The sequence below is a fragment of the Canis lupus genome, chromosome 26 (assembly GCF_003254725.2).
Source record: "Canis lupus dingo isolate Sandy chromosome 26, ASM325472v2, whole genome shotgun sequence".
NCBI classification, from domain to species: Eukaryota; Metazoa; Chordata; class Mammalia; order Carnivora; family Canidae; genus Canis; species Canis lupus.
Window position 1 is genome coordinate 32,421,677 of NC_064268.1, and position 9,833 is coordinate 32,431,509.

The following is a 9,833-nucleotide window of genomic DNA, read 5'->3' on the forward strand; positions in this document are numbered from 1 at the left end:
AAAAAAACAGGTAAAAGCAGGTGCTTTGATTGAAGTGGGGGTGAGAGGTATAATTTCGACCACTCGCGCCCCCCCCCATCAGATTCTGCAGTGGTGCCACGTAAACTTTGGGGGACTCTGGGCTTCTCTGGAATGTAACTACATAACCTCCTGCACCCAAAATCCTGCATTGTATATTAGTTATTTTCTTGCACGTCATTTGAAAGCCTTTGGGAAATCATTGACCTTCTCTCCACCCCGCTAATTTTAGAAGTAATGGCACATGATAAAAAATGCAAGTCTAAATATATAGTAAAAAAAAAAAAGAAAGTCATATAAAAATGACTCTGTTGCCCATTTTATATCCCTGTTGTAGTCCCCAGTTTATTGATAGTTTCTGTGGATCTTTCCAAAAATATTCCACGCACGTGTCTGCACCCATATGTGCATATATACACATCCCATTCCCCCTTTTTGAGTGGGAAAGTAAAAACCATACTGACTTGTACTTTGCTTTATGCACCTAAGAATAAATATTAGAGTTCTCTGTGTTTGAGTATATACTTAGAGCTATTAAACATTGTGTAAAATTTCAATATTTGAGGGTCAATATTTTACCAATCATTAACAGACTCCATGTTTAGACTACAATATCTATTGTGATCTAACGACCATATTTTCAGGAAATATTTACAAATGTGTGCAAACAGTTATGTAGGGTGGAGAATTTGCAGAAATGCCCCCCAACGAGCGGTGGAGACGACAATCCACGGTGGCGTGAGAGGGATGGTACCTCCATCTCTGCCAGCATGCGCTGTGCCATCAAATCTATTTTATCTTCGTCAGAGATCTGAGAATACCAAATCTTCTTTTTTTAATTTTAAGTTGCATTCACTAATAGCTAGTAGACTGTATTTTCATATATTTCAAAGCCATTTCATTTTTTCCCCTATAAACTGCCTGTTCATGTCATTATCCCAATTTCTAATTAATTTTTTCCTTTTTTTTTTCCTCTTTTTTTTCTAATTTATTTATAAGCACCTTCCTAATATTAAGGAAACTACTCCTTTCTATATAGTTTGGGGAACAAAAAGTCTAACACTTTCTGTTTTTTTTTTAATGGTATTTATGAGTTTATATTGAACTTTTATATGGTTTTTGATTTTGATGTAAAAACTGTGCGTTGTTATTAACGTCAGACTTTTTTATATATATATATTATCAAGTGGTCCAGGTAGAATGAACCATCGAAAGAATTTTCCTTTGTTTCCAGGAAAACATTGTATACCTGGAATAGTAAGTAATGTTTCTTCCCTTTCAGTAACAAGAGATATATAGTCTCTTAACTTTCCTTTTTGATTCATGGTGGTTCTAAGTTTCATGATCGAGTTTAAGAGTCAAATTTGTGTTTGCTGTCGTTTTTAGTATATTTTATCCTCCACTTCACAATACGCTTCTAACTATAGATTCATAGTTTGGGGGCAACTTAATACAATTTTCTGTGTTTTTTCTGTGTTTGTGTGGCTTGAGATTTGTAGGTAGGGGAGGGTGTGTGTGTCGGTCGGCTGGTGGGAGGGCAAGTGGGAAACGAGGAGACAGATCTGTTCCAAGCAGCCATGAAGTTATTAACTGCAATTAAAATTTTAAGGATTTTTGTCTTGGAATTAGAAGCACGTGTGTCCTGATTATCTATTTCAACACAATAAGCTGCCACAAAAGAACGATATGACATCGTTAATGATTTGGGGCTTGGTGGGTGGAAATAGGCTACTGTCTCTAGGCCCCATGTGCCCTGGCAGCTCTAGCTGGTGGACCTCTGTCACCTGATCGAGATGGCTGCACTGAGGGGACTCCTTCATGTGACTAACTGGACCTCCTCCACAGCCTGGTAGTCTCAGGAAAGTGAGATTTCTTACATGGTGACATAGAATTCCAAGACATCCAAGGAGAGAAAACCTAAACCTTGGACCTCAATGAAAGGACCGTCCAAGGATTTGGGACTGTCTTTAATCTCGGTGCCATGTGACCAGAGGGTATTACTTGGGATGAGTCACTTAAGACTGTATACGTATGTACACAGATGCAAGGGCCATGCAGTGCCCCACTGCACCGAATGTCATCCTATGCATGCACTAAGGCATTTCCTACCCCTTAGTCCATCTCCTCACAGCTATATTAGGTGGCTATTATAATTTCCCCTTTTTTCTTTTCTTTTCTTTTCTTTTCTTTTCTTTTCTTTTCTTTTCTTTTCTTTTCTTTTCTTTCTTTCTTTCTTTCTTTTCTTTTCTTTTCTTTTCCTTCCTTTTTTTTTTTTTTTTTTTTTTTTACATATTTGGAAATAGAGGAATTTGTCTTCAGTTAGATAGCTTCTAAAATTCCCAGGTGTAGCTGGAATTTTATTTAGTGACGTAAGAACAATTTTTTTTCCTGGAAATTGCCAGGATGGTGTGATTATTTGAGGAAGGGGCTCAGGAAGGGATGTATGTATCTAAGTGCTCATAGATTCACAGAATCATAGAAATTTTGAGTATGGTAGACACGTATGCATTACCTTAACATCATTTTTTTCATGATAAAAAAAATGCATTAGCAGGAAAATGGGAAATGCAGTGCTACAAAGGTGGGTGGCTTTAGACAGACAGACGAGACCTGTAGTCCTGCCTCTGTACCTTCTTGCTCTGAGCTTCTGAACACAGTCAGCTTTGCTTTCTCTGCCTAGGCCACAGTTTTCTCATCCAGCATAAAACACTGCCCCAAAGCTTAGAGGCTTCCGACAGCAAAGGCTTACTCTATCTGTGGACTGTGTGTGTTACCTGGGAGGTTTTTCTGCCAATCTCACTCAGATTTGCTCAGAAATTGCTTGCTTGCCTGAGCCCAAGCACCCCTGGGACAGCTGAATCTTCTGGAGCCTTCCTGTGAGTGGCCTTCCGCTGCAAGCTCCCTCACTGCATGGCCCCTCAAGGTCCCAAGAGCACAAAGGCAGAAACCGACATCCTGTTGAAGTCAGGCCCTGGGACTCCCACAATGTTACTTCTCCCACCATCTCCTAACAAAAACCAGATTCAAGGTGCAGCGACATAAGTTCCACTTCTCCGTGGTGGGAGTTGCAAGTTAGATGTGGCTGTATTTCATCTATAAATCTCTGAAATGGAAAAACCTAAAATAAATCCCAAAAATGCCATAACAAAAAAAAAATAATATACATAAAATGTCTAATGTGGCATCTAGATTTTCAATATGTTTTCAACAAACATCTTCTGTTTTGGGCATTGTCATTGTTTTTGTGTTGTTGTTTTTTGTGTTTTGTTTTGTTTTGTTTTTTGTTTTGTTTTGTTTTGTTTTGTTTTGAGATCTCCCGGGTGTCCAGTCACTGACAAATTTGGAGTCTCCAATCAGCTTCTGGGACACACGGTTGTATGCTTCAGACACTGGCTCTCACGAACTTCAGATGCTGCTTTAAAGTCAAAATTAATTTAGTTTTGGGCTGCTCCCTCGCCTGTTCCCACCACTGGTTTCGCCGTCTGCTCCACTCCTTGGTTTTCCCTCTAGCAGACACCCCCACCTAACATAAGCACACGTTCATTGATTTCCCCTCACTTCTAGAATGTGATCTTCCAGAGATGAGTAACTTTGTATGCTTGCTTTCCTTCGGGAAGTGGGTGGGGGCCTAGAAACAGAGAGCTAACAGGTGTTCAGTACATGTTGGGTGAACGGAAGCAGGAGTGATGACTCCACCTGTTGCAAAGCCCGTGCCGTGTTAACGAAGAGCGACACAAGCAATTGAGCACGTCTGACATGGATTTTCTTGTAAAGCTGAATTAACCAAACTTGTTTAACCTCCGTAGCTTTTTGAATATTTGGTTTTCTTCAGCTCAAATTTGTATTGCAGAGAGCTCTCCTCACCCCAGGGGGAAAAAAGATACCTACTGAGCAGCTCATCGTTCCTTTATGAATATTTTAAACACTCCTGGTATAGGGACACCTGGGTGACTCAGTGGTTGAGCATCTGCCTTTGGCTCAGGTCGTGATCCCGGGTTCCTCAATCATCATACTCCCTGTGGGGAGCCTGCTTCTCCCTCTGCCTGTGTCTCTGCCTCTCCCTCTCTCTCTCTGTCTCTCATGAATGAATAAATACAATCTTTAAAAAAATTTAAAAAAAAATTCCTGGTGTAAATCAAGTGCATCATAACCTCAGATAGCTTTCTTTTTTTAAAAACGCAGTATTTTTTAGCTCTTGGTTCAATGTCAAAGAACTTGTATTATGTTCAAGAAACCCCACCAGTCCTAACATGCCTTCTGAGGTTCCTCTGAAATACCATAATGACTGTTTTCTCTTTACATACTTGTTTAAGGAGTCAGATTTAGTGATTGTTTAAAAGCATCTATGAATAATACCTCATTATAAAGGGCTTTTTTGGGGCATGTATTGCAGTTAATATAGAAACCCGGGCGGGTTACTTTGCTTGAAATCTAAAGGATAAACCCAAGAGGCTTCACAATCAGACAAGATTATTATTTTAAAAAGTCATTCTCGGTGGAAAATACTACCTTACTAAAATCTCTCTCTTTAGGGGGCACTTGATGGGATGAACACTGGGTGTTTTTCTATATGTTGGAAAATTGAACACCAATAAAAAATAAATTAATAAAAAAAAATCTCTCTCTTTAGATGGAACAAAATGACTTAGTACAGAATGGGAGATTTCAAGACAAATATTATACAAATACCTTTTTAATCTCACTTTTATTAATTTAGCTGATATAAGTGAAGATGATCGATCTCAGTAAGCATTAAACTTTTTAAGGTTAATTAGACCTTTTCATGAACAAATATTAAACCTTTTCAAAGTAAAGGATATGATGTAAATACATGCTTTTTTTTTCCATGCTTTTTTTTTTTTTTTTTTTTGTTCTAAAGAGTCTGGAGGGTTCTTTGGAAGTAAAAATGCCTTTAAAGACTACTTCTCTGCCATACTTAATATTAGCCTGAAAGGTCTTTTTCTCCCGTTCATGAATCTCTCCCTGGATTTGAAAATTGAACAATGATGAAGATAGAACCAATAGAATGATCTTCAGTTTTCAGCAGAACTGCTGAAGATCCGAGACCGCACATCACCCAGGCGGGCTGCGCAGTGGGTGTGTAGCTGAGCCCAGACTCGAATCCGGGGGGTCTGACTTCTCCTCCACGGGCTCACCACCCCTAATCGGGACCCTACAAAGTAGGTGCTATTAGCCTCATTGTTCAGATGGCAAGACTGAGGTTAAAAGGGGCACCTCGCCTGCCCAAGGTCATAGAGCTGACCTCTGGCAGAGCGGACAACTGAACCTACATTTGTTTGGGTCCATGACACGTGGGCTTTCCTTCGTGCTCCTCACCTGTCCTCGCTATGTCATGGGGACACGGATCTATTGGTGTTTTCAGGAGCTTCCCCCAAACCCTACTGCACTAAGCTGCAGGGCTTGAGCAGGTGTGGAGTGGTGTAGGTGCTGCCTGGATATAACCCCTTCTGCTCTGATTAGCCAATATCTCTCATCCCTGGTTTTGGGGGATTTGTTTTTTAACATTCTTGAACCACTGTACCAGCAGGAACCGCATGGAAAATACTGATGGGCTCCGGTGTCATCTGCTCCTCCCCAAGTCCAAGAGGCTCATGTTTTTATTCTTAACAAAATTATCTCATTGATTTTTTTTTTCTTTCAAATCCCAATAAAGTAGAAAGCCCAAGAGACTGTGAGCATCGCCACTGGGAGCGAGGACTTTGAAATGATTTGTGACTGTGCTTCAGACAGAGGGGGTAAGGAATTATTTCCTGTAAGGATGATGCTGATTTTCATCTTTAAAAACAGATCTTGCCAGGACAGAAGCTATGTTCATTCCTCATAAGCCAAAATACCTTTGTCATATATATGGGTGCTCAGATTCTTTTTTAAATCATCTTTCTGAGAGCTTATTTGGCCAAGAATTAGAACTAGACAGCATTTGTGAATAAGTGACTATCTGTTCCAATTGCTCAGTTCAGGTTCATTAAAGACAGAATGGAATTGAGCACCCACAGTTCCGTTCTGGGGGCCATGGACTGAATTAGCAGAGAGATCAGAAAAAAAACGGTTTTCTGTTCAGGTAGAGAACTTTCAGGTAGAGAATCTAGTTCTTAGATTCTTCTCCATCTACACCCCTTGTTCTATTAAGTGGTTCCATATATATCATTTTAATTACACTGGGATTAATAATCACATTCCGATACTAACATATTAATTCTCTGATGTTGAGTTAGAAATAAGATGAAGTTTACGAAGAGCTTTTAGTAAAAGAATGCATCTGAAGAACGGTTAGGGCTCAAGGTTATGGACCTCAAGGGGAATGACTAGGGCCCCTTGTGACCCAAAAAATAATTTTTATTTTTTATTTTTTATTTATTTTTTAAAAAAATTATTTATTTATTCGTGCATGACACACACAGAGAGAGAGAGGCAGAGACACAGCAGAGGGAGAAGCAGGCTCCATGCTGGGAGCCTGACACGGGACTCGATCCCGGGTCTCCAGGATCACACCCTGGGCCGAAGGTGGCACTAAACCACAGAACCACCTGGTCTGCCCCCCAAAATATATTTTTTTCCAAAAATAATTTTTAATTTAAATCATTGCATCATTATCAAATGTGGACCTTTAAATAGTTTCATTGAAAATACTTGCCTTAGGGCACCTGGGTGGCTCAGTCAGGGAAGCGTCTGCCTTCAGTTCAGGTCATGATCCCATGCTCCTGGGATTGAGTCCTGCATCCTGCTTCTCCCTCTCCTCCCCATTTGAGGTCTCTCTCACTATCTCTGTCTCTGTCTCTCAAATAAATTTTAAAAACAAAAGGAAATGTTTATCTTAAGGTCATGTGAGTTTAGGAAAATCCTACGTTATAGAAAAAAATTGCTTATAAGCTGTCAAATATCACGTAGCCTATAACCTTTCTTGAGTCACTGTATTTTGCATATGATACCATTTGCCTAACACATTTACTTTCTGGAAATGTACAGAATTTTTTTCTATCATGTCATTCTTTGTCTTGAGCTTCATCATAATAGCACGTGTTACGATTTCCTACATCAAAGGTGATTTTCACTTAGGATTTAGCATAGTTGTTGAGTCTGTGAACACGTATCCTTTCCACATCTTTGATCCACAGTGGGCGTCCTGCGTTAGCACAATGGAGAGGAGATTCCCAAATCTGATCTATTCTAGGTCTTAATTCCATCCACTTTTTAACAAAATACCACAAAAGTACTGCTTACCGTTAAAGGTTGGAACAATCACTTGAGGGAAAACCAGCTCACAGGAGCATCTTCTGGCAGGAGCTGTGCTGTTCCTTATCATGTGAACAATTCATCTCTTTAGATAACCACAATCATCTTTTTTTTTTTGGCAAGTTATAGGAATTTAGACTTGTAGCCACTAACTGACTGAAGGACCTGGAAGGTCTTGCTCTTTGGTGCAGTAAACCCAATAAGTCCTGACGTCCTGATCACGGGGCTCAGTTCCACCAACGGTATAGCTTTACCTGCCGTCCTTACTTGACCACTTGATCTTTTCAGTTTAATGACATGTTTGGCAAGTTACTGGGTAGTGATGAGGAAACCCAACCCTGTCTACTAGGATTTGAAGGATTAGAAGGCTGGGCTGTATTTGTTTCCACAGCCCTGGCGTACCTCTCCTGGGAGCTCTCTTTAGTGTTTAAGAAGGCTTTATAGAGCGGCCTGAGATGCCCACGGGAAGATTATTCATTGGTACGTCTATGCCTCTTTCTTTTAACTAATTCTTGATGCTTATGTGGAATAAACGTTTCTCTTGTGGCTCCGAAGCCGCTAGGACGAGTTGGCTTCAAGAGCATGTTGGGGTTCTTAGTAGAAGCTTGTGGAATTATTCTAGGACTTAGTGTCTTCTTTCCCTGAATGCATCCATATATTGTGACTCATCTTGCTGGGGCATTTGCTCTTTGTGTTCCATATATGCTAATTGAAATTAATAACTAGTTCGCTGCCATGGCCACAACTCTGGTGACATCTGGCACCGTGGATCGCATGAGCGTGTACAGTGTGCAAGCATTACACCAGACCGAACACCACCCGTGCTATTGGTCAGTTGGGCGGGCTTATTAGAGAGCTGTCTACCTTGGGTGGAGCTTTAGAAGTTCAAAAGGAGCATGTTTCGTCCCTAGGTTGTGGCTCATTGGCTGGATTAGGGCATAGGGAAGAATTTGACAAGATGCAAATGAACACATGGTTCTTGCTCACGTGACCAACAGGCTGTACACAATAATGTCTACTTTGTGCAGATTCTCAGGGGCGACTGGATTAGATCTGCCTTCCTGTCTGGGCATGTCACAGCCAATGTCCTCGCATAATTCCAATGCCTCCTTTAAAGGGTACTGATGATTCAAATCCCATCACGTTGACTCCAGCTAAACCCAGTATTCCAGAATGTTCGTTTAACACCCCCGGAAAGCTGTGAGCCCCGTTATTCTTCTAAAACCCCCAAGACTTTATGGCTTGGGTCATAATCATGGACACACACCTTATGGTAGCATGCTTAATCAAAGACTTGGAATTGCAGGATTCAGGACTGGTTTTAAAATGTGCCAAGTAGATCTGGAACTAACAATGGAGACTATGATGTACCGTAATTTGATTTATTTTTATGAGAAATATTGACTCCTTGACTTTCAATTTATTTAGTAATCCAACTGCATTGACTGTTCAATCATTTACTCAAAATGGTAGAGAATGGGTTTGTCCACATTACATGAAACTGATGAAACTATATTTTTGAAGAATGTATTTGGGGCTGTGAGAATTTTCTAAATGTTATAGAGTTTAAATAGGCTCCCCTTAGGAAGAGTGTTTCTCTAAATTTGAATTTTACTATTTTTGGTTTTGTAGTTGACTGCAGTGTGATAGATACTATCTAGATAAGAGAACTACTTGAGGGAGCAGATCTGTCACGTTATTAAAAATATAATTTCAGTGAAATTTATAAACATGCTTCTTAAATAATAAACACTTTAGGAAAGGGAAAATATGTCCATTCTAAAAGTAAAGGTCTCTTTTATGTCTTGCAAAAGAAGACCAAAAATTTTTACCAGAATTTTTTTTTTTAAGATTTTATTTATTTATTCATGAGACACAGAGTGAGAGAGAGGCAGAGACACAGGCAGAGGGAGAAGCAGGCTCCATGCAGGGAGCCCTGACATGGGACTCGATCCTGGGACCCCCAGGATCACACCCTGGGCCAAAGGCGGCGCTAAACTGCTGAGCCACCCAGGGATCCCCTTTTTACCAGAAATTTTAGAACATATTTTACTATCTAGAATAATTTTAAAATTTTAATCAATTTTTATAGTTTTTCTCATTAAAATATTTCAGTACTTTCATAGATAATCTCTGGTTCTCAAAGTGTTTTATTTTGGTTAGATGAATACCAAATCCTTTCATAGTGTGCATGAAAGAATTCCAGTTTTCTATCTTACATTTAATCAAATACTGAAATAATTTTTAAAAAGACATAATAAAAAATACCCCAAATATTGACATAATGATGGAATATCTTTTTTTGTCACCTTTTCATTGGTTGACTTTGGAATCTCTCTTTATGAACAAAATACCAAATACATTACAGAATATTATGCATGGGATTCCATGCATAATAATATGGGATTTGATATTTTTTCTGCTTCTTCCTCTGCCTATGTCTCTGCCTCCCTCTGGGTCTCTTGTGAATAAATAAATAAAATCTTTAAGGGCAGCCTGGGTGGCTCAGTGGTTTAGTGCCACCTGCGGCTCGGGCCGTGATCCTGGAGACCCGGGATCGA

The 9,833-nt window shown here is 39.8% G+C and overlaps 1 pseudogene; it reads left to right on the forward strand.

The window, feature by feature from the left end:
* Nucleotides 1-7,340: 7,340 nt before the first annotated feature.
* LOC112656237 (zinc transporter 6-like) lies at nt 7,341-8,648 on the forward strand (annotated as a pseudogene).
* The last annotated feature ends 1,185 nt before the right edge of the window (nt 8,649-9,833 follow it).